Here is a 25,473-nt window from a genome sequence, read left to right on the forward strand (position 1 = left end):
CTTGAGGGTTTGTATTACACCCCTTTAAATAGCAGTCTACCTTCAGGGAATATGTTACCACTTCACTTACCGGACGGACGAGAGCTTCCCAGCAGTATACTTCCTTCCATTTCTCCTCTCCTGACTTTTGTGCTATTGTTTTCATATGTTTCACTTCTGCCCATATTATAAACCTCACATTACCTGGTGATTATTTTTTTCTTTAGACAATACATTATCTTTTTAGGTGATTTCAATAGTATGGAATAAAAATCTTTGTATTTCCTCCACACAGTTCACTTTTCTGGTGCTCTGCATTACTGTGTGTAGATTCAGGTTTACATCTGGCATCATTTCTCTCTGTGAAGGACTTTCCACGGAAATGTCTCATCGTACTGTTTTTTTGAACAGTGTTTTCATTGGGTCAAGGATTCTAAAGTGACTTTTTCTTATTGTACTGCAAAGACCTTGTTCTCCTATTTTCTTTCCTGCAGGAAATCTGATACAATCTTTATCTTTCTTGCTCTATAGTAACATGGTTTGGTCCCTCCCCCCACACTTTTAAGCGTTTCTCTTTATCACTGGTTTTGAGCGATCTGATTCTGATGTGCCTTGGGGTAGTTTTATTTGTTTTGAATGTTTGAGTTTCACTGAGCTTCTTGGACTTAGGGTTTTTGTAACTTTCATCAAATTTGGAAATTTGGGGCCATTACTTCTTCAAATAACTTTTTTCTTCCCGTCCCCTTTCTAGCTGCTTTCCTTCAGAGACTCAAATTACACTTACATTACATGAGTTGACATTTTTCCACAACTCATTGATGTTCTATTTTTTCTGGTCCTTTTTCTGTGTTTCATTTTGTATAATCTTTTTCTGTGTTTCCTTTTGTATAATCTTTATTCCCATACAATGTATTTTTTTTTCCAAAATATTTTCATTTTTACCTGCAAGAGTTATCTGGGATTTTTTAAAAAAAGGTTTTTTAAATGTTTATCTGTGTTTGAGAGACAGAGAGAGATAGAGAAAGAAAGAAAGAAAGAGGCAGAACAGGAGGGGGAAAAGAGCAGAGGGAGAAGGAGACACAGAATCTGAAGCAGGCTCCAGGGTCTGAGGTGTCAGCACACAGCCTGAAGGGGGGCTCAAACCCATGAATGAATGATCCGAGCTGAAGTAGGATGCTTAACCGACTGAGCCACCCAGGTGCCCCTGGGTTTGTTTTTGTTTTTCAACCTACCATCCACTTAACACAATCATTCATGTCGTTTTTTGCAACATGGGAAATTCAAATATATTGGCTGCTTTCATGTCTTTTTCTACTGATTCTACCATCTCGTGTCAGTTCTGGGTCGGTTTTAATTGATTGTCTTTTCTTTTCCTTAAGGGTAGTATTTTTCAGCTCCTTCATGTCTTGATACTTTTGGATTAGATGTCAGAAAAAATGAATTTGAACTTGCTGGGTATTAGGTATTTTTGTGTTCCTATAGCTGTTCTTCGGTTATGCTCTGGATCACTGTTAAGTTGCACGGAAATAGTTTGATCCTCCCGGGTCTTCCTTTTAAGTTTCCTCATGTGTAACCAGGGCAGTAGTTAGGCTAAGGTTAATTTACATTACTGATGAGATGAAATCTTTCTAAATAGGCTGAGTTTGATGACTTATGAATTAGATCATTTTCCATTCCATTATATCATGAATTATATCATGCACTGGGAATAGGTACTATTCCTGGCTCTATGTGACCTGTGATGATCATTCTGTGTCGTCATTTTGGGAGTCCCTTTCCTTGGCTTCAGATAATTTCCTCATAAGCATGAGCTGTTCAGTATCACGCTGAGTAATTGTGGGGCCCCTCTGCAGATCTCTCCATGCAGTACTCCCTGAACTCTTGACCTTGGCCTTTCCAGACCCCCCAGCTCTGACACCTCAACTCAGAGGGATTGCTGGGCTCCTTCCGTTCCCAGTCCCGTGCTACAGCCCAGAAAGTGTGCAGGCAATCAGCCCCAGGGGCCGTGGGCTGGTCTCCTTTGCCTCTCATCTCTCATGTCGGTATCTTAAGAGCTGTCAGTTCATACATTTTGTCCAGCTTTTAGTTGTTTTAGGAAGGAGAGTAAATCCAGTCACTGTTACTTCATCTTGAGTGGGAGTGGAAATCATAAGACCTGTTCTTGAAACACTTAAAATATGTCACAACCATACTGTGTTTCTTTAAACGTCATTAGTTTATAGGATTTTTGATGACTGCAAAGTATTTTATTAGGTAGGAGTAGCATAGATTATTCAGTCAATTAGGGTGCATGGTTATTTCCCCACTCTTATCCACAACAAGGCCAGTGAAAAGCTCAATATTTTTGAACATCCATGATTTCTTCAAATATATGAACAGAAAACAAATAACCAAGTTAAAGAGGAGTTTTTTTTTTATTTTTTATTATTTTTTTATTTTATTTTATTTTTTTCAACGTTTATTTATTTTTGGGACAGAGAGAGACAGAGCATGAACGGGCGAGGGGCAGAGAGAGAGGGAGACACAGAATCGGAAACAGGCTCCAGGCTCTGAGCCATCAGCCCAGAGCCCGACGCGGGGCTCGAACTCACGGACCGCGAGATCGTGACCTGGCTGAAGTCGGACGCTTAACCGACTGCGCCACCCAGGCGCCCCAAAGAGGAGTTTTATTCCAGTGTCGAACTTACCCTCTAGAAAGGTTGTACCAGTTTGTATATCCATCATCTGGCTGCACTTTTTGCCAGTATCAGATATTGTAGTTTTGTAAAACTTTTTACAAATTCGATAAGTAGAAATGGTACTTTTATGGATTTTAATGTGTATTTCCTGGTTAGTTTTGAGGCATGATGTTTGTAATTAGCTTATTGAAAAGTTCTATGACCTCTTTTGTGTATTGCCTAATTCTGTCTTTTGACAATTTAAAATCTAAAGTTATGCGTTCTGTTATTGATTTATAAAATATATTTGTATAGAAAGTATATGTGTGTGTGTCTACATATAAACTCTATAAGCTATATATGAATATATAAATTTCAAATATTTCCCCAGGCTTGCTATTTATAGGATATTCAGCTGTAATGAAATTGATTTGACCTTTGCAATTTTGGTTTCTGTCTTTATCATTGTGCTTTAGGAAGTCAAATATTACTTGTACCTCATAACCAAGGTAATATTTTACTCTGTTTGTTCACAGCTTAAGTTTTCTTAACTTTTAAACCTTTAATTCACTTGGAACTTAATTTTTTCATCAACTGAACTTTATTTTTGTCATCATAATATATTTTACAATGCTTACATTAAAACATTTACAATGCTAAGATAAATCTAAAATGCTCTTAACGCTATTTATTTAAAGCCTATTCTTGCCCTGAGAATTGATATGCTGTTGTTTAACCATCTGGTGATAAATTCTTCTGCATGTTGAGATCTGCTTCTAGACTTTTTATTCCGTTCCGTTAAGCAATTTGTCTCCTCCTGTGGCTATTCCACATTATTTTCATTACCTAAACTTTATTGAACAATGGTAGGCCCAGGAGAGAACATCAGGAAGGACCAACACCCATTCTCTTAACCTTCTTTTATTTTTTAACATTTTTCTGGAAAATGTTATTCATTTTCTCAAGTATTCCTGGAAAGCTGAGAAGCAGTGCAGATATTGGGTGTAGTGTAAACTTTGCTTTCCCGGCAATTGAGTCCAAATCCCACCTCCCCAGCTGATTGACAGGGGACCCAGCAAATTTATTCACTTCTTCATTGGCCCAGTTTCCTTATCTAGAAAGTGGTGGTACCAACAGGCCCTAGTTTCTAAGTTTAGTAGGGTGATGCTTGCTAGTTTGGTGGCTGGAGCCAATGCCTAGAACACATGAGAACTTAGTAAAAAGCTAGTTTTGCTATTTTTATTTATTCTCCAATTTAATGTTAGAATTATTTTGTCAAAGTCCAAAAGAATTCATTGTGATTTTTATTGTGTTTTACATTGTTATGTTATTATGATTTATTATGCTTATGAAAGCATAGCACGACTTCTTTTCCTTATTTTCCTTTTTGTCTCTTTCATGTCTTATTGGTTGTGTGTGTGTGTATATATATAATATTATGCATAATTATATGTATCTTGCACAACTATATTCTACACACGCTGTTAGAAGTAGGACTTAGAAATATATGAACATGTGCGAAGTTATTATCTGTGAGTACTAGGGATAACACTCAGAAATACTCAAAATTTCTTCTCTGAACATAACTTACATAGCCAGGAACACATGATTTTAAAACGACTCTGGTGCCCCAATATTCCATTGTTTTGTGCTTCAGATGTAAGGATGGTACCTGTTAGATAGTACGAGCTACGTATTATGGAAGTATGTTGGCAAATAAATTGTTTGTTTGTTTGTTTGTTTGTTTTTTAAAAAAAAACATATCATTGATGAAGGAAGTTGATTTCAGGAGAATTGGACAGGACCCTGCAAAGAAACAACCTTGAGAGGATGAGTAAAGCGATTTCCTGAAAATGTATATGTGTGGTCTCTGTTGAAATCCCCTTCTTTCCTTTCTCAATTCTCTTCTCTCAGTAAATATAAGTTTTCTTGGAATGCTTCAAAGTATCTGGACTTGATCTCAGAAGACCATCGGTTATGAATATTCACAAGGGTCAAGAATTTCAGCGAATAAAGGCCATGTGTGACCTTTTATGAGCCCTGGATGGAAGCTTGCTTCTGGATTTCTAGCTTTAGGAGACCTAGGGTCATAATGGAAAATGCTGACATTCATTTACGTAAGAGGAAAGAATGAGAATACGACTACAGCTGGCTTTCCTCTTGTGTTCTGACAACATTAAAAGGTAAGGGAAGTGACTGAGACACCAGAGGACAAGGGCCACCACACAGGGGAAGTATGGAGGACATGACCTACAGAATTGGATTTTCCTCTTACATGCTCACTGTGTTTGCTTGAGATTCCAAGGAGCAAAGGCCACTACAAGAGGAAGGTATCACATCACAGTAAGAACATTTCTGATCAAGACAAAGCCTGTTTGCCCTAAGTCACAGACCCCCTGCCCAAGACCCGGGCCCCAGCTCCCACCCACTGCCCTTGCTGACCTCTGCCTTTCATACTGAAACTTGGACTGCCTGCTGGCTGTGCTCCCGGTAACCACATGTGGGCCATCTCACTGTCCTTAGAGATTTGTCCCCTTGAGGCCTCTCAGATACCACTGCTGACCAGTACGGACATGGTACCAATCCTAGATTTTCAACGTTTATTTTTTTATTTATTTATTTTTGGGACAGAGAGAGACAGAGCATGAACGGGGGAGGGGCAGAGAGAGAGGGAGACACAGAATCGGAAACAGGCTCCAGGCTCTGAGCCATCAGCCCAGAGCCTGACGCGGGGCTCGAACTCACGGACCGCGAGATCGTGACCTGGCTGAAGCCGGACGCTTAACCGACTGCGCCACCCAGGCGCCCCCAATCCTAGATTTTAAGGACAACACAATGAAATGTTGCTTTCTATGACAAAATGAGTTTATTTGCTTCTGATAAGTGGACAAAGGTCTGTTGAAGACATAGATTGCCTGTGTGGATAGTTGATCTGATGACACTAGGAGAGGCGGACTTTAAAGAGTGGAACAATCTCTCAGATAGGAAGTCCTGACAACACAGAGAGCAAAAAGCCTATTATGTAGGAGTAGAGGTTGCATTTTTGTAAGGGAAATAGAATGCAAAAACCCATGGAGACTAAATGATTTCATACTAGCAAGGACCCCTATTACCTCCTCATTGATAGAACCACAGGGAAAACAGTTGTGGACCTATTATTGTCAGCTGGTAGTTACCTACTGCTGTGTAACAAATTACTCTAAAATTTGGTAGCCTGCACAAGAAACCTTTATTATGTCACACGTTTCCTGAATCCAAGAGTGCCTTAGCTGGGTGGTTCTACTTCGGGTTCTTTCATAAAGTTGCGGTCACCTTGTTGGCCAGAAGTTGTCATTGCTGAAGACTTGACTGCACCTGGCAGATTTCCCTCAAACTCACTCATGTGACTTGTTGGCAGGAGGCGTTGTTACCTCTCCGTGGGCTGTTCATGGCCTGGCTTCTCTTAGAACGAGTGATTCAACAGCAAGCCCTAACCCAATTTTGGAGGTGGCAAGTGCTCACTTATTCCATATCTTGTTGGCCACGTAGAGCTGTCTGGTACGGTGTGGGAAAGCACTACACAAGAGAGGCAGAGATCATTGGGGGCTATCTTGGAGGCTGATTGCCACACCCACTGAAGGTGCTTTTTAGTGGGACCTCACAATTTCTAGCTACCCAGTTGCTCATCCTTTTGCTTAAACTGCTCAAGTCTGGCAAGGGACACATGACCATGGAGCAATCTAAATGTATTTTATAGAAGTCATTGACTAAATATTTTTCATTGTTTCCTTTGGAGAAGGAGTGTGTGTGTGTGTGTGTGTGTGTGCACGTGTGCATGTATGTATGTGTGTATGAGAGAGAAAGAAACAGAGACAGAAAGAGAATATAAAAATCTAATTTTTCAGCTCAAGATTATTTCTTCTTCCAACTGAATGTATGTCCCATTGCTCAGGTCTCAAAGTATCTCTGTTAACTCTGCCAAACAAGGACTTTTTTTGAACTTTGGAATAGGAGTAATGCTTTCATGCTTTGTTTCAGTTTTTAATTTCTGAAAAAAGACAAAGAGTACTATAATCCAAAGCTTCTAACTTGCATCGATTAGATTAGGATGAGCAGGAGACAATTATTAAGGATAATTGCTTCAATAAAATCATGAACAGCCAATTAAAGTCCTGAAGATTAAAAAAAAATTACCTCTCTCTGCAATCCTGAAAGATCTGAAAGAACTTACAACAGTATGAATATTAAATAAGGTTGAATTTGATTTCTTCTTAAATATGATGAGGAGAACAGGGACCAAGCGTGAAAGGAAAGTTAGAGACATACAAGGCTAGTTTTATGAGGAAGTAAAATTTCTGGCAACCTATTCAATTTGATTTGGGTTTTCTGGGTTAAAACACTACTCCTACAGTTTTATTTTATTTTTTTATAGATGCTGAGATTATTTTTTAAGTTGCTCAGATTTAGTATTTATAAGGCTCTTCTATTCTTCAAGTAACTCTCTGCTCCTTGGGAAAATAAAGCAGCAAGGCGTGCTAGTCAACATATTCAATGGGTTGTGGCAACCAGGTAAGAGGTGAGAAGGTGCTAGAAGGGGGAAAAGGGTGCTCATGAGGAGGTAAAGGTGAGCCAAAGGTGGATGTGACAGAGGAAAATGGATTTGCAATCCAGAAGCTTCAGCTTCTTTCTAAAAGGGGGGGTGCCACCTTTTTAACTGCCTAGAACCTTGGTGCATTCGGGGTGCGCTCGTATGAGGACAGGCACTGGGACAAAGTGGAAGGCTCCTGAACACTTTTGTGAGGGAAGAGGCAGTGATGAACGGACGAGAGAGGGGATGAAAGAGAGATGGTAGGAGGCCATGAAATCTGCCATGGGCTGCACAGATCTTAACTTGGTGCACCACGTTTCAGAATCATTTGGTGTAAAGGGATTTCTTGTGCACACTGGAAAAGGAACTGAGTTCTAGGCTGATGACAACCAGAACAGAGATGGGACTCCAGGGACAGCAGCCAGGGACAGAGGAGACCTTGATAATGAGCCCAGGAATTAGTGGACATCACAGGAAAGACCTGCTATCGTTTGGTTGTCTGAGCCAATTGTTCCAAGCTCTCCAAGGGGCAAGGACCAGCCAACCTCTCCGTTTTGGCAATTTGGTGAGATTTTTGACATTTCAAAGCTGGTTTTGGTTTGGTGCAGAGCTAAGATGTCCTCTCCATGTGGACAAAACCCACATGCAAACACACGAGCCTGCACTGGGATGTGTATGTGCGTGCATGCGTGCGCACACACACGGACACACGCACACACACACGCACACACATTTCAGCTCTTCTTCAGTGCCAAGTGGTTGTTCTCATTTCATATGAACAAGTTTGGCCGGTTTTGAGGTTTCCTTTCATGGCATTGAATGGTGAGTTATCACAGATGTTGCTCTGCTCTCTCATAGAGAAGTATTACCCCCCACTGGTTATGGGGTACTTCTGTTCATAAGGGTCACCTCCAAGGAGTCCAGTCATTTTTAGCGGGTGTGGCCTGAGGGAGAGTCACACTTGGAGTGCACCATGGAAGATCTTCAGGCCCAGGGAGGGACCTTTGAGGGGTTCGAGCTCTTGTCTCTTCCCCAGTCTCCTAGTCTTTCCTCTGCTGAATTCAGAGATCGAGGGATGGTTAAAGAGAAACTTCCTGAAGCTGCCCATGGCTGTGAGGCCCCTCTATCTTCCTCCAAATAAACTTGATGGACCTTGATAGACATCGGCCTTTCTGAAGTTCAGATTTCTTGAAATGTTGACGGAAACACTGAAAATGCCATTAATCATCTTGATAACCATCAAGTTCGCACATACCAAAGCTAACAGTCTCTTTGAAAGATAAATTCCACAGCAGATTTTAAATGCTTCCGTCTCAACACTCACATGATGGCTAAGGATATCAAGAGATCTAGAGTTGGGACAAGTAGCTCAACCATACCAGGAGGATTTTTGAAATTCCATTTTTGAATAAAAATGACTTGGTCTCTTGATAACCTACCCTACTTTTAAGAAATATTCAGGTTGTTGTAAATTTCTGTCTAATTGAAGCTCAAAATTTTCAGATTTGTAAAATACTACATTCCCCCCCCCTCACACCTTAATTTTTTTCATAAAGCTTAAGTTCCTTGAGGTCAGAAATGAGTCTTATATTTCTCTTACATCTCTCACAGTGCCTGCCAGCCTGTTGGGTGCATCAATAAGTATGGGTAAGTTTCTTTGAGGCTATTTTTCCCAGTTTTCTAACAGTGGAGAAGAAATGATAGATGACCTCCTGAAAAAGCATGTTCCACATAAATATCATGCAACATGTAATTAGATTTTGCTGTCAATTTTCACCTTTTATGTACAGTGACCATAGGTAAGGAGAAAAGGCAGTTTGGCTGTCTTGGTGCAGTTGGGGTCTTGAAGCAACCATGAAAAAAATAAACAAATTTTGAAGTGTGCGTGTGTGTGTGTGTGTGTGTGTGTGTGTGTTTAGTACAATTGTGATGGGCACAATAGGTTGAGCATATGGCAGGGCAGAAAGCCATCGGTATCCATTAATATGGCTGACCCCTTACACAGATTATTCATTTAATATTGATAACAACACCCTTATCACGAAAGATGTAGACAGATTGAGGAAGTTGCCCAAAGTCACGTTGTTGGTAAGAGGAAAACCAGAACTTATCTAAAACTCATGCTCTCTCTACTGTATTAGAGAACTCTTTAACAGATGGTACATCCTGATTGTTTGAAAGTCACCAACATCTTGAAAACAAAATCATGGAAGTGATTGAAGTTGGTTCATCCAGAATTCTAATAACTGTAATATGTATTCACAGATTTGTATTACAACCATCTGAGACATGCCATTTGGTGGTAAATGGAAAAAGTCCAGGTACAGAAGCTTTGCATTTTTTCTGGCTTTTCCTTGTACTGCCTGTTGCCTTGGGTAAGGTAACCGTCAGCCTCCCGGAGTCTCTGATAAGGCTCTGAAGAGTGTAGGGATTGCATGTGCAAAATCCCTGCACACAGAGCCTGGTGCACACTTAAGCACCCGATATGTATTGGAGTTTTCAAACCATTGGCACTGAGGCACCAGCACTAAAACTTGCTGCAGGAATATGCATCCTTGAATTTGGAGCTGCAGCTTTCAGGAAGTTACAGCTGCCAACCCACTCTCCAGGCAATGAATGACAGGCCACCTACATGGAGTCAAGGAGGTTTTGCTGAGAAAGTCCCCCACAGGGGAAGCAAAGTCTACTTAAGGTGAAATGTAACCATCTATGGAGATAACGTAACATTGGGAGGGTAGAATCATCAGAGATCTTTGAAATAGACAATGTGCAAACTGCAGTCCCCATTTGTGAACAGCACAGGTCATCAGTTTCAGCTTATCAGTAATGTGGTTCCTGTGTCTTCACTGATAAAGAAAATGGGAAGTCTTTAAAGAAAAGTGGCTATTGTATTTAGCAGAGGTCTATTAGAGAAATTGGCGTTCAGGGTTAATAAACTCTGTTGGTAGAAAGTTGGGGAAGAAAGAGCTCAAATACGACTTCCTGATGGTAAGTTCCCTTGTTTGTTTTTCTTTTTAATACTTTTCTCTCAAAGGGAATGGAATTTTAAAGCAAAATCCAGGTTTAAAATAATAATTGCCATCCATTTGTTGTTTATGAAACAAGAGTAGTATTACCAATGGGAAAATCTCGTTCCAGATTGATGGGTCTTTTGTAGTCTGGTTTGTACAGAATGGGACTCTAGCCTCCTGTGTTGGAAAATATCTGGTGGAGGTTGGGAAAGCAAGGGGCCTTGCATTGTACATGCAGAGTGCACGTACTCCAACTATTCTTCCTGGAGTCCACGAAAATACAGATGTGGCATCTCAGATGGTGACGGGAGAAAGGACTCAGGAAGTTAGGAGCCTCAGGACGGTAGGGGAAAGGAAGAGGCATGACGCATGGGAAGTCAGCCATCAGGGAGAAGGAAACACAGGATGGAAAGCAAGTGGCGGGCGTGAGGAGAAGGGCTGAGGTGAATAACTGGTTCAAGTTCACATGTGTCATTGGTGCCTGCTTTGAACCTCTGCTTGACGCCTCTGTTCTCTTTTCTCTCTGGAGGCTGCCCAACAAAGTGCGCGCAGATCCAAATATGGCAGAGCTGGCCCCCAAAGCCCGCCCTACCCAATGAGTGTCAGATTTCCCAATAATGTCTTCCAGGAGCAGAGACAAGGGAGGGGTGCTTGCCAGTAGCTGCGATGGTTCTTTTATCAGCACTCAAGGCCAAACTGACCGTGTGTCATTGTCCCCCAAATATCAAGATGAACGTTGTTATCCAATGCCTGTTATTCTGTGTCAAGTATTTGAGACAGAAAACTTTGGAATTGTGCAGAGTTGCTTTTATGGTATTTATTTAATTTTATTTATTTGGGAGAGAGAGAGAGAGAGAACGAGCAGGGAGGGGCAAGGGGAGAGGGAGAGAGAAAATCTCAAGCAGACTCCATGCCCAGCATGGAGCCCAATGTGGGGCTTGATCCCATGACCCTGTGATCTTGACCTGAGCAGAGATCAAGAGTCAGGCTTAACCGACTGAGCCACCCAGGTGCCCCCGTGCAGAATTGCATTTAATCCCTGCTCTTACACTTATGTGATCCACGACTCCAAGCAATTTATCTAACCTCTTTAATTCTTGTATTCTTTACCTACAAAACCCACATGGTAATGCTAATGCCAGATTCCAAGGGTGGTTTCTAAAGATTAAATGGATGCAGAGTACTTAGTTCAGTACCTAGCCGATAGTAAATGCTGAGTAATGTCAGCCCTCCTCATTGTCATTATTTTTTTCCTTTCCCTCTCCGGGAACTATTATCTCTGTGCCCTGCAGATGGGGTGCCAGGGATGCTGATTTGAACTTTACAGAATCCCCAGCAAGACATCGGGTTCTCTCTATTCTTGAACAGGTTGTTTAGATGAGGTGATTGGTCCCAAAGTAGTTTCCTACCGGACGTGTCTACATTTGGAGACATGGACCAGTAGCTTAAGGGGATGTGGGTAGCAGATACCTGCTTCTCCAGGAGGTGAGCTCTTCATCTATGTCCTTCGAAATACTCATCATATGATTGTGAGGGTCTGTCTTTTTCTGCTCACCCCTCCACACTTCCCAGTTTTCTGTAATTGCAGAAACAGAAAACTTCAAAGGAGCGAGTCTCCAAAGTTTTAGGCAACATTACTATGCAAGGGCAAATGCACTGTAGTGGGTAGGTGCAATGCAGGAGTGTCCCAACAGTTGTGAGGCTGAAATCGTGTGAGTGTAGCACATGTGTGTAGAAGTGCGTGCACGTGGCAGGGTCATAGTTCAGGAGGAAGGGAAAGATCCCTCTGGTCTGGAACAAAACTCTAACAGCAACCAAGTCCAGTTTCCAGAAAGAAGAAGGGAAAGGACCAGGCAGGTTGTCTGGATTCTAAACAGGGGTCTTAAATTTTTTTTTTTTATTTTATTGTGCTAAAAATCCTTAACATGAGACTTAATGGTTTAACAAACTTTTAAGTGTACAATCCGGAATAGTTACCTATATGCACAATATTATACAACAGATCTCTAGAAATTAGTCATCTTACTTAACTGAAACTTTATGCCTGTTGATTACCAACCTTCCCTTTCCCCCTCCCCTGAGGCCCAGGAAACCGCCATTCCATTCTTTTATTCAATGTATTTGACTACACATAAGTGGGACCATGTAATATGTGTTCTTCTGTGACTGGTTTACTTCACTTAGCATAATATCCTCAGGGTCCGGGCTGAATATTATTCCATTGTATGTCTATACTATACTTTCTTTACCCATTCATCTCTCCATAGCCTTATGTTGTTTCCACATCCTGGCTACTATGAATAGTGCTGCAATGAACATGGGACAGCTAATATTTCTTTGAGATTCCAATAAATTCCCAGAAGTGGGATTGTTGGATCACTATTTCTATTTCCCAGTGTTAACTTTTTCAGGAACCTTTATGTTATCCTTAGCAACTGTACCATTTTGCATTCCCACCAATAGTGTTCCAGTTTCTACACATGCTTTCCAGCACTTATCTTTTGTTTCTTTGATAATAGCCATCCTGACAGGTGGGAGGTGTTATCTCATTGTGGTTTTGGTTTACATTTCCCTGATGATGAGTGATATTGAACATCTTTCATGTACCTGTTAGCCATTTGTATGTCTTCTTTGGATAAATGTCTATTCAAGTCATTAGCCCATGTTTTAATTGGGTGGTTCTTCTTCTTCTTCTTCTTCTTCTTCTTCTTCTTCTTCTTCTTCCATTGAATTGTAAAAGTCCCTTATATATTTTGGAAATCAATTCTTTACCAGATGTGTGGTATGCAAATGTTCTCTTCCATCTCATAGATTGCCATTTCACTTTGTTGATTGTTTCCTGTGTTTTGCAGAAGTTTCTAGTTTGATGTAGTTCCACTATTTTTCTCTTGCTTTCTGTCAATTTCTCTGTGCTTTTGGTGTCATATCCATGAAATTGTTGCCAAGACTAATGTCATGAAGCTTTTCCCTATATTTTCTTTTATGAGTTTTACTGAAGACTGGGTGCAGACTCAGGGGAGATTAGAGATGTGGGGTGATGAAGGGGACCTGGGTAAGGGGTGGGGAGGCTCTTTCCTGTCTGAGACACAATTGTTTTTTTTTTTTTTTTTTTTAGCACACTTGTAATAACAGAGCAATAGCAGCAATAACTATATACTGAGAGTCTGCTCTGTGCAGAACCCTGAGCCAAGTGCTCCCCATATACCATATCCTGTTGACCTTAAGATAATTTGTGAAGTAGGGGTGAAACCCAGCTCTAGCCGATTCAAACCCTGTGCATTCAACTCCTATGCCACACCAATGCTGCTGAGAGTGCAGGCTCACTGCAGCAAGACTGTGAGCATGAAAAGGGTTGGGTTGAGTCTCTGGGACTGGATCTGGAGTCATATGTGACTGAGCCAGGTGAAAGGGGACAGTGCCCTGATGGAAAAACATAATAAAGACAGTGTCCATAACATTGTAACTGAGATTTAAACCAGTCCTTGTACCTCATTCCCTTGGTAGATGGATAACTTTGAATTTCAACAACTGCTGACCCTGTCTAAGACCGTTTATGTCTTTTGACTTAACGTGATTAAAGTATGAATATTAGATGCCTGTTTGAGCCCACCGTAAGGTGGCAACGGAGACTTCCCTACACATTCCTTTCAGAAGCCTTGCAGTTAAGGAGATGAAGGGACTGAGGGGTTGAGTCACTGTGCACTGGAACCTCCACACTGTTGGCCCACTGCGCGCAACTGAGAATCCCAAGATGGGGACTTATCCCTGAGGAAAGAAAATGAGGTGATGGGAATTCATCTGAGGTTGCTGGTCCCTCTCCCTGCTCCTCATATTCTCTGCCCACTCCCAGGGCCAACCAGCACTTTCTGAAGCCCTCTTCACCCTGCATCCTTAGTTGGCCAGAAAGTTTTCAGCCACTTCCTGCTGGAAGCTTGACTAATTATACATTGGTAGCTGATGTCTTCAACTCACCATCTGAGCAGTAACCTTAAATGCTAAAAGAAAAAAAAATCATTCCCTTGAATAAGATGCTCTCTCTATCTCTTTCTCTCTATCTCTCTCAAATAAAACAAATTTTTAACTAAAACTTGTTATCCAAGTTTTCTGGGGATTCACTATCTGTAGCAATGATAAGCAAAGAGATAAAGACAAAGCGTTCAGTTGTGAATTCTCTCACATTGTTTTGTCTCCTTGTGCAGAGTTCTGGTAGATTCTGGGCTGGAACGTTCAAATGTACCTTCTCTTCATTTTGATTTTTTTGAGCATTGTTTCCTGGAAATTTAAGCATGCCCCCCTCCCACCAACAAGTCTGTTAGATCACTGCCTACATAAATACCAACTTTTAAAAGACATCAGAGAAACTACCTTTCAAAAGATAAAACAGAAGATTAATGTTTTCAAAATGTGATCTATATTAAGTTTCATAAAATAAACTTTATTTTGAAATAAACCATCATGAACAAATAAATGATCTTACAATGGGTTTGCCGCCTGTTGTTGTGAGGGAGTATTTTGAGCAAATTGGAGGTTGAAGTCAAACATGACTCCTTTGGCTTTATTTATTTTTTTTTTTCTCTCTTTTGGTATATGTGTGTTTCCGCTTAAACTCTCCTTTCTTTTTTTTTTTTAATGTTTATTATTTTTTAAGAAAGAGAGAGAGTGTGTGAGGAAGAGGAAAAGTGAGAAATAGAGAGAGAATCTCAAGCAAACGCCACACTATCAGTGCAGAGCCTGATGTGGGGCTAGAACTCACGAACTGTTAAGATCGTGACCTGAGCCAAAATCAAGAGCCAGACGCTGAACCAACTGAGCCACCCAGGCGCCCCTTCCCTTCTTTCAATCTGTCAGCGTGGTCTGTGCCCCTGGCCTCTGAGCCAAACGCAGGGCTCATTCACCCACCTCCTATTTCTACTTCCACCTTTATAATTGAAAGCATCCTTAAGTATGACATCCTTAAAACCAAAAGGATTCAATTCAGTAACAATCTAGTTGGAGAGGAAATGAATCCTCAGCTTACCTAACAAGGTTTGTTCATTTGTTCATTCAAAAGCTACGTATTGAGGACCTACTCTGGGATAGGTAAGGGAACAAAGCAGAAAATACACATATGTGATGCCCAAGTCCGGTATCTAGTGTGTTAGAAGGTAGTAAAAGCCACGGGAAAAAATAGAGCAGAATAGGGAGGTTGGGAGTGCAAAGGGCAGATCTCATTAAGGAGAAAATGTGGGAATGAGCCGGAGAGATGTCTGGCAGAAGGGAACCTAGGATAGAGTCTCAAGCTGGTGCAAAGGCTCAGAGGGGGAGGCAAGTGTGGAGTGTTCGAGGAAGAGGGAGGGCAAAGGTGTTCATGGAGTGGAATGAGGGCAAGAACACAGAATAACCTGAATCAAAGAAGTGTGAAGGGTGGCAGACTGTGGAGGGCCTTTTTGTCCATTACAAAGAATTTGGCTTTCACTGAGTGAAAGGGGAGGTTTGAGGAGTGATTAAAAGGTTCATGATGATTTTCGCTCTGAAAGTAGATTATGAGAGGCAAGGGAAGGACCAAAGAGAGGACTCTGGAGGTGATCGCAGTAGTCCAGGCAAGAGACAGAGGTGACCCGGACCACCAGTGAGGGCCAAGACAAGGGGTCATGTGGTTGGGCCCTGAATATATCTGGAAAATAGACTCAGCAGGATTCGCTGATGGATTGGAGAGAATGTGCTGGAGAAAACGAGGCATAAGGAGACCTCCAGGGATTGTCATCTGTGCAGCTGTAAGGATGGAGTTACCATCAACTAAGATGATAAGGGTTATCGGAAGAGCAGGTTTTGGTGGGAAGAGCAGGAATTCAAAGTTGACTGGTTAATTTTGAGACGTCGAGGACCCGGAGTGGAGGTGTCGAATCTGCAGTGAATACCTGAGTCTGACGTTCAGGGGGAAAGTCTGAACAACAGGTTTGCCAGTGTATGATCAGTGTATAGGCGATGGTCAGAACAGGGAAACTGTTGGAGGAGCTCATTGAGAGGATATGACTGCTGGTTGACACTCAGCCTGGGAACTGAGGCTCCTCACCCCCTCCACTTTCCTTGGAATATGGGTCCTGCTTGTCTTATCCATGACCAGAGGCTGCTCCAAGGACATGCACTTGAGAGAGCCATGTGGTGTTGAGACCATCTGGATGGTGTACATGGCTGAAGCCAGTCAAATCCTTTAGACAAACTCTTCAGATTTGGCAGGCAGGTACAGAGATCTATGTGTCCTGTTGCTACCCAAGATAAACTCCATAACGAAGTTCCCTTGCCCATTAAAACTGCCAACTGCCACCTACCTTTCTGGAGTGGCCTGCCTCTTTCTTCAGCCTCTCCCTCTCCTCCATGTACGGGGCCTGGTTTCAGATTATACCTGGGAAGTACCTGGGAACCAACAGAATCTGGACGGCATACGTGGGGAATGAATGCAGGTAGAGAAGAAGAGACACCCAAGGACTAAACCATGAGGTGTGGCGGCGGGGGGGGAGGGGGGGCCGGAAAATGAAGGAGCAGCCAGTGAGGGACCTGCAGGAAAATGAAGGAGAAGTTGCTTGCCTGTGACAGAGACTCCTTCAAGGGAAGGTCAAGACTGAGGATTGACACTGGCTTTAGCAAGGACATGGGGGTAATCAGAGACAATGACAATAGCAGAATGCCATCACAATCTTACCTATTTATTAACAAGTTGAAATTTAAAGAAACAAGTAAGGCCGTGTTCCCAGAGTGGACTCAGATTCTATCAGGTCATTTACAAAACAATCAAGTGAACAAACCAAACAAGAAAAAGAAAGAAGAGGCCAAGGGTTTGAAGTTAAAAACTTATTTTAACTTATGCTGAAGTCTCAACCCTTCTCCAGTACTTTGCAGAGAGAGTAAAATTTGTCTTTTAGGGAAATTTTATGGTGAAACTAAGAAGTTGTTCTTTTGTGCCCTCATGGCCTGTCTACTTTCCCTCTTGAGGATCTCATTTATTAGTCTCACGGACTTCATTTCATCTACACTCTGACATCTCCCAAATTTGTATTCTTAGCCTGAATGTGTTTTCTGAACTTCAGAAGCAAGTACCCCACCATTGACTAGACATCCCCAGTTGTATGCCTAATAAATATGTCAAGCTGATTACGTCCCACACGGAGCTGATCTTACTCCAAAACCTGTTCCACTTGCGGTCTCCCCATCTCAGCGAATAGCAACCCCTTTGTCCATCTGCTCAGGCCAAACCTTGGCGTCACTTTGGCTGCTCTCTTTCACTCACATCCCAGAGCCTATCCATCAAGAAATCCTGTCAGCAAAACGTCAACATGTATCCAGACTCCAACCTTGTCTCACGGCCTACCCTCCCATCTCCCTCTCTCCTGGACGACCACATAGCCTCCTGACTTGTTCTTCTCCTCCATCCCTGGTCCTCCTTAAGGGCATTTCCTCAACACCCAGGTCATTCCTTGGCTGGAAATCCTCTAATGGTTTCCACTATCCTACCGAGTAAAAATCAAAGTGCTTACGGTGACTCACGGAGCCTTGCAGCATTTTGTCACCAGACCTCTCTGACCTCAGCTCCTATTTTTCTGCCATTTTTAGCTTGGCTCAAGCCACGTGGCTCCCTGCTGCTCCTCAGACACACCAGGCCTGCTCAGCCCTAGGGCCTCCGCACTGCCTGCCCTTCTGCCTGGGCTCTGCTTCGGCTGCTTATCAAATGTCCCCTTCCTGGTTGGCCTTCCCGGGACCACCCCCACCCCACCACCTGCAACTGCATTTCTCCAACTCTCTTTCCCTCCCTCCTCTGCTTTTTTTTTTTTCTGCCTTATTGTAACACCACCTAAAATGTTTTATAAATATTCTTTACCTATTTGTGTTGTTTACGGTCTGTCTTCTCTGCTAGGATGTGAATTCCACGTGGGCAGGTCTTTTTGTCTGTCTTTATTCTGTTTGGTGCATTGCTGCACCCCCAGTATCTGAAGCAGTGATCAACACCTAAGAGGCCCACTAGAGGTCTGGGTTCAGGATTTTGCTCTTAAAAGCTCTGTTGACGCAGAATAGGTGTGCACAACCATGGTAATTACTAAAACACTGAAATATTTCCTTACTGGTGAAACCTCAGCTCCCCACCCCAAACCCTCCACTGTGCTCCCCTGTGACCTCCTCATAATCCAGAAACCACAGGATTAAGCCCAGCTCCGTTGCAGTGGCCGGTGTCCTTGTAACTGGTCAGTGCCTACATGATGCTACTTTCATCAAATATTTCAAGCATCACCTTCACTTACACCCAAGAAACTACACAGAAGCCTACCTAGCTGGTTGCTTGTAATCTTAGCCAGAAAATTTCTGAAATGAATTCAGAGAGGAAACTTATCTGAGTTTTTCTGGAAAAAGACCACAGAACTTGCTCTGGATGATTCATTCTTGGAATCATTCTCAAAGAAAAAAACAAAACAAAACAAAACAAAAACAAAAAGAAAACATAACCAATTTTCTCTAGAGATCATTTATTATGGGAGGTTTGATGACTAAATATGGGTAAGACCTCCAGAGGCTATTTCTCATGGTATACTGGAAATGAATCTGGGTCTCTTGATTTCAGTACAGTGCTTCTCCTATTACATACTTGGGAGACTATGACTTCATTTTGTCTTAAAATACTGGGAAATAACTAACACTCAATTAAAACCATAGATCTCAAACATTGAATAAGATTTGATGGTAATATTCACTGATGTAATCACCATCCCAAACACCACCGGAAGCATTTCTTCTTCTCAGAAGTTTCCTCCACAATTTTTACCCACCAATTTCTCACAATCTCAAACACTGCTTCATGATTCCTAGTCTAAGTTAATTAGCCTGCCATTGGGCTTCGTAGACGCATAATATGCAATATGTACTCTTCCATGTTTAGTTTCTTCTGCTTGGTGTAATTTGGGGTGGGGGGGCAGGGCTTTAAACTTCCTGAACGTGATCTTTTTGAGATTCATCATGGTATTGTACCAGTAATTCTCTTCTTTCTCATTACCTTTTATTTATCCATTCTTCTGGTTGGTAGACATTTGAATCGTCTTGTTTTTCGTACATGGATATGGCGTCCATAAACACTCTTTTGTAAGTGTTTTGTGGACACGTGCTTTTAATTCTATTGGGACAATACTAAGAGTGGAATTGCTAAGTCACAGAGTAGATGTTCCTTAACTTTATGTTTTGTTTGTCAACTCATTGAGACATAAATGTACGTGCAATAAAAAGAATACATTTTAAGTGTAAAGTTCAGTTAGCTTTGACAGATGTATACCTTATGAGATCATCATCTCAGTTCAGATATCATCCCATAAATTTCTGTTATTCTGCTTTACAGTTAATTGGCCCCCGCATCTCCCATCCCAGGTAATCACTAATTAACCTTTGCCACTTTAGAGCATTATAAAAATGGAATCAGAGAGTGTGTACTTGTTTACTCCTGGCTTTTTCACTCAGCCTCATGTTTCTTAAATCCACTCATAGTGTTCTTTCTTTTCTTTTTTTTTTTTTTTATTGCTGAGTAGCTTTCTATCATGAGTGTAAAATAGTGTCTCCATTCACGTGTTACTGGTCATCACGATTCTATGAACATCTGTGTATAAGTCTTTTTGTGGCCATAGGTTTTTATTTCCTTTGGGTAAATCCTTAGGAGATGAATTTCTGGGTCATATGGTAAGCAGTTACCAGAAGCTTCTAAACTATTTTCCGAAGCCATTTATCATTTGACACTCCCACCAGTGATATATGGGAGTTCTGGTTGCACCATATCCTTGCCAACACTTGAAATCCTCAGTCTTTGTAATGTCATGAGATGGATTATCATTGTAGCTTCAATTATTTAATTTTCTCTTTTTTTTTTTTAATTTTTTTTCAACGTTTATTTATTTTTGGGACAGAGAGAGACAGAGCATGAATAGGGGAGGGGCAGAGAGAGAGGGAGACACAGAATCGGAAACAGGCTCCAGGCTCTGAGCCATCAGCCCAGAGCCCGATGCGGGGCTCGAACTCACGGACCGCGAGATCGTGACCTGGCTGAAGTCGGACGCTTAACTGACTGCGCCACCCAGGCGCCCCTAATTTTCTCTTTTTTTAATGTGTGTTTTGGCCATCAGTGTATTTTGTGAAATCTCAATTTGAGTCTCTTTCTCACTCTTTTTTTAATTGGGCTATTTTGTCGCCTTTATAAATTATAGATACAAGCCTTTCATCAGCCATATAAGTTGTATCTTGTCTGCATGTGGCTTGGTCTATTCAAATTATAATGATGTCCTTCGAAGAACAGGGGCTCTTATTTTGGTACATTCTGTTATTTATTCTTCTTTCATGATTAGTGATTTTTGTATCTAGTCTAAGAAATATTTGTCCTACTCCAATAGGAAAATTATGAAGATTTTCGACTATGCAATTTCCACAAATATGATTGATTTTGATTTTATTTTTATGTATATTGTGAGGTAAAGATCTTCCATCCATACAGATAGCCAGTTTTTCCATCATCGTCTGTTGAAAACCATGCTTTCCTATAGATTTATGTTGGTGCTTTTATCAAAAATCAGTTTCTAGGGGCGCCTGGATGGCGCAGTCGGTTAAGCGTCCAACTTCAGCCAGGTCACGATCTCGCGGTCCGTGAGTTCGAGCCCCGCGTCAGGCTCTGGGCTGATGGCTCAGAGCCTGGAGCCTGTTTCCGATTCTGTGTCTCCCTCTCTCTCTGCCCCTCCCCCGTTCATGCTCTGTCTCTCTCTGTCCCCCAAAAAATAAATAAACGTTAAAAAAAATTTTTTTTGAAGAAAATCAATTTCTATATGTTTAAGTCTATTTCTGGACTCCTTTTTTTCTGATCCTTTGATCTATATGTCCATCTTTATGCCATTACAACACTGTTTCCATTATTACAGCTTTATATGAAGTCTTAAAGTCAGGTTATATAAGTTCTCCAACTTACGCCTGCTGGCTAGTTTTCATATGGCCGGCACCTCTGTGTGTCCTCAGCCCACAGAGTTCCTTCTGGCTTGTAAGATGCTCACCCTCTTCTTGCCCCAGGAGTTCTCATGGGATAGTCCAAGAGTGACTGAGGCCTCACCTTACTGTGAGATAAAATGGAAAAGCCAGAGTTTCAAGGAAGAGATGTAAAAATATGGCCAAAAGGACATTGCTCCTATTCAAATTCGTATACAAACCTCTCCTTTCCAGACAAACATTTTCAAGTACCTACTTGGCGCTGGGTGCTATGCCAGGCACGTGAGCTGTGTCAGTGGGAAAAACTCACAAAACATCTCTCCGTTTCTGGAGCTCGTATCCTAGTGGTGGGAGACAGAATACAAACAGGGAACACAATTCATAGGTAGAAAATTAAACGTTGACGGGTGCCCTAGTAAAAAGGCCAGAGCTGGGTGAGAAAATAGGGAATACGTGTGGGGGGGGGGCGGGGGGTGTGAATATCGCAATTTAAAATTGATTGATCAGATACTCAAATGAATGCTTTGACACCAATGTCCAGAACTGCACCATTCACGATAGTCAAAGGCAGAAGCAACCCAAATGTCCATGAATGCATAGCTGGATAAACAAATTGTGGGATATTCACACAATGGATCATCACTCAACCACTAAAAGGAACGTAGTACCGACACGTGCTTCAACGTAGATGAACCTTGAATACACTATGCTACATGACAGAAGCCAGACATCAAAGGTACTTACTTGATGATTCCATTTATATGGAATATTCAGAAGGGGAACATCCAGAGAGGCAGAAAACAAACTGGTGGTTGTTAGGAGCCGGAGAAGGAGTAATTACTAATGGGAGTGAGAGTTTGTCTGGAGTGATGAAAATATTTGGGAACTAGACAGAGGTGGTGGTTCACAGCATCACGAATACACTAAATGCTACTGAATTGTCATTTTAGACCGATTAATTTTATGTAATGTGAATTTAAGCTCAATTAAAAAAAAAAAGCTATTCAGAAGCAAAGAAAAAGAGAACATTGAGTAGTCAGGGTAAGGCTTTTCGAGAAGTTACCACAGGAGCACTGACTTGGAGGAGATGAGCAAGTTAGCCTGGTGGGAAACTGGAGGACACAGGGTTGGAAAGGAGGAACTGGGGAGGTGATAGGTGGCCCCAGGTTGTGTGGGCCCTCAGAGCTGCTGCGAGGGCATCGGCTCTTCCTTTGGGTGAGGAAGGACTAGATGATCTGCCTTGGGTTTTAACAGAATCTCTGGACCCCTATATTAGGAACAGTCTGAAGAGGGGCACCAGTGGGAGTAGGGGGAACTGACAGAAGCCATCATTAAAGCCCAGGCACGAGGTGGTGGTGGCTACGGAGAGGGAGGTGGCTAGGGAGATGGGGGGAGGTGCTGGCAGGTAGGATGTGTTTGAAAGTGAGACCCAGAGGGTGTCCTGGTGGATTGCAGGCCAAATGTGTGAGGAAAAGAAGAGTTAATTACACAGGGTGAGTTCTGGCTTGAGCAACTGGAGAGACAGAGTTGCCATCACTGAGGTGAAGAAGACTGAAGGAGAAAGTGCTTTTCTTAGGGGCGAGGCAGGGAAGGAGCACTGAGAGCTCCTAGAGTTTGAAGTGTGGCGAAGAAGAATCTGCCCAAGGTGCCACGGTGGACGGTGTGCCCCCCAGAACCTTCTCCCAAGACCCAGGCCAGGCTACCCACCACCACACAGGGTCTGCCTCTGTCGGTTGTAGGCCCTACGAACACCCCATTGGGAGAATGGGAGGAACGTGGCATCCTAAATCTCTCGAATAAAATGGGGGGAAGATTTCCTCTTTGCTTATTCCTGTGAGAATTACTGAGAACCTGACCCACTTGGATTCACATGCGTGTAACATGACAAAATGTCCTGGCTTTTGACATGGTTTACAGTAAGACCATGGCCATTTCTGGAGTGTGAGACATACATCTTGATCTAATTATGACACCGGACAAGACAAATGGAGAAGTCTTGCAAGGTATCTCCTAAGCTAGGCAGTATTTGAGTGCCACGGTCCAAATGCAAGTTGCTAGCTGTTACTCTGGAAATAAAGGTTTTTTTGGGCTTTGTTCATTTCTTATCAGAAATGTCAGAGAATTAGATTAGAAATAGGGACACGTGAGATTTCAAAACTATAACCCCAAATCAGATGAAAATTATGGCTAAACTAAAAAATCAGAAAGCAGTCATGGCCAAATTGGGTTAGATTAATTTTTCAAAATGGAGAGTAGTTCTGAGAAATCTTAAGAGGAAGAGGGTATCCACTACAGAAACAAGCAGACATTGAAAGATTTCTCCTTAACTTGGGGCGCCTGGGTGGCTCAGTCGGTTGAGCATCCGACTTCGGCTCACATCATGATCTCACAGTTTATGAGTTTGAGCCCGGCATCGGGCTCTGTGCTGACAGCGTGGAGCCTGGGGCCCGCTTCGAGTTCTGTGTCTCCCTTTCTCTCTGCCCCTCCCCTGTCATGCTCTCTCTCTCTCTCTCTCTCTCAAAAACAAATAATCACTAAAAAATAATAATAAAAAGAAAAGTTTCTTCTTAACTTGACAGAAACTTATGGGTGCCCCAAATTCTGGTTTTTAGAAGTCTTTGCCTTTCACATTTTGTCTTACTAAGTTGCTATAAAATACTATACTTTTATGTTGGATGGGGTCTTGGTGGTCAGAAGCCAAAGTGGCTTAGTGATTTATAAAGAAGAAACTTTCAGGAAATCAGACTAGGTTATTTTTGTTTAATAACCCAGTCATAATTATAAGAAAGAAAGCTTTGGTGCTGTCTTCTTTCTCTTTTTTAGTTGACACTGAATAAAAAAAGAAAAAAAAAAAAACCTTGGCTTTGAGGTTCAACAAATTTGGTTTTAACCCTAGCCACAAGTGGATGAACTTGGTCTAATGATTTAACCAGTCTCAGCCATGGGTTTTATTTTAATCTGTAAAATTGGAAGGGCGTTGATGATAAGTGGCACGCTGTACTGTACTTTAGATGAGAGGACTTTATTTTTTATAATTTCTAAAAAAAAATTTTAATGTTTATTTATTTTTGAGAGACAGCGAGACAGAGTGTGAGCAGAGGAGGGACAGAGAGAGACAGAAGGAGACACAGAATGTGAAGCAGGCTCCAGGCTCTGAGCTGTCAGCACCGAGCCAGATGCGGGGCTTGAACTCATGAGCTATGAGATCATGACCTGAACCGAAGGTGGACACTTAACCTACTGAGCCACCCCGGTGCCCCAGGACTTTACTGTTGAATGGATTAGTTGATTATCTTACAATAGTCGTTAGATTTTTACTAAATGCTTCTGTAAGTTTTCATGACTGTATTAAAATTCTAATTGAAACCTTTTTTTTTTTTTAGGTTTATTTATTTATTTTGAGAAAGAGACAGTGGGAGGGGCAGATAGAGAGGGAGAGAGAGAATCCCAGGCAGGCTCCATGCTGCCAACGCAGCCCTGAGGTGGGGCTCAAACTCACAAACTGCAAGATCATGACCTGAGCTGAAACCAAGAGTTGGATGCTTAACTGACTGAGCCACCAGGAACCCCTAAACCTTATTTTGAACTAACAAATCTTTTTAAAATTTTTTTAATGTTTATTTATTTTTGAGAGACAGAGAGAAAGAGAGTGAGAGAATACAAGCAGGGGAGGGACAGAGAGAGAGAGAGAGGGAGACGCAGAATCTAAAACAGGTTCCAGGCTCTGAGCTGTCAGCGCAAAGCCCGATGTGGAGCTCAAACTCACCAACCATGAGGTCATGACCTGAGCTGAAGTTGGACGCTCAACTGACTGAGCCACCCAGGTGCCCCTGAACTAAGAAATCTTATTTGAAACTAGGAAACCAATGCAAATGTGGTCTGGTCTCATGAAAAATGCCTACAGTTAATAAAACTTTTTGAATCATATATTAGTATGCAAAATAAAAGCTCATATTCATGTATGAGAACTTTCAAGTTCATGCTATTTTATGTAACAAAATGCTATCTGGAGTTTAACCACACCCTGGGCACTGTTCCAAGCCCACTTGCTCCTGATTCTGTGGTGTCAGTATGAAACTCATACGATCTTGATAATAAGAGTCTGGACAACTAAAAGGAGGGTAGAGATAAGCAGACCCAATTCCCCGAATTTACGTGAAACATCTCAGGGTAAATCTTCTAGCCGTGACAGGACTTTGCATTTCTTCCTCTCGGAGCACGTGGCCAATGTCCAAACTATGACTGTATCCCCAAGCACGTAGGCAAGCCTGTGCAAGAGCTTTGCCAG

General features: G+C 42.0%; 1 protein-coding gene across 2 annotated transcripts in view; it reads left to right on the forward strand.

Moving 5' to 3' along the window:
- IL1RL1 (interleukin 1 receptor like 1) overlaps nt 1–25,473 on the forward strand; it is a 70,183-nt gene that overhangs the window by 24,254 nt on the left and 20,456 nt on the right. The window contains exon 1 of one of the 2 annotated variants that reach the window (XM_040454102.1): nt 9,457–10,191. The exons of the other annotated variant lie outside the window; for it this stretch is intronic. The gene's annotated coding sequence lies outside the window, so the exon portion shown is untranslated. Of the gene's footprint in view, nt 1–9,456; nt 10,192–25,473 lie in introns of those variants that run through there. 2 annotated transcript variants of the gene reach the window in all.

The sequence above is a fragment of the Herpailurus yagouaroundi genome, unplaced genomic scaffold, assembly GCF_014898765.1.
Source record: "Herpailurus yagouaroundi ecotype Mexico unplaced genomic scaffold, PumYag 210, whole genome shotgun sequence".
Classification (NCBI taxonomy): domain Eukaryota; kingdom Metazoa; phylum Chordata; class Mammalia; order Carnivora; family Felidae; genus Herpailurus; species Herpailurus yagouaroundi.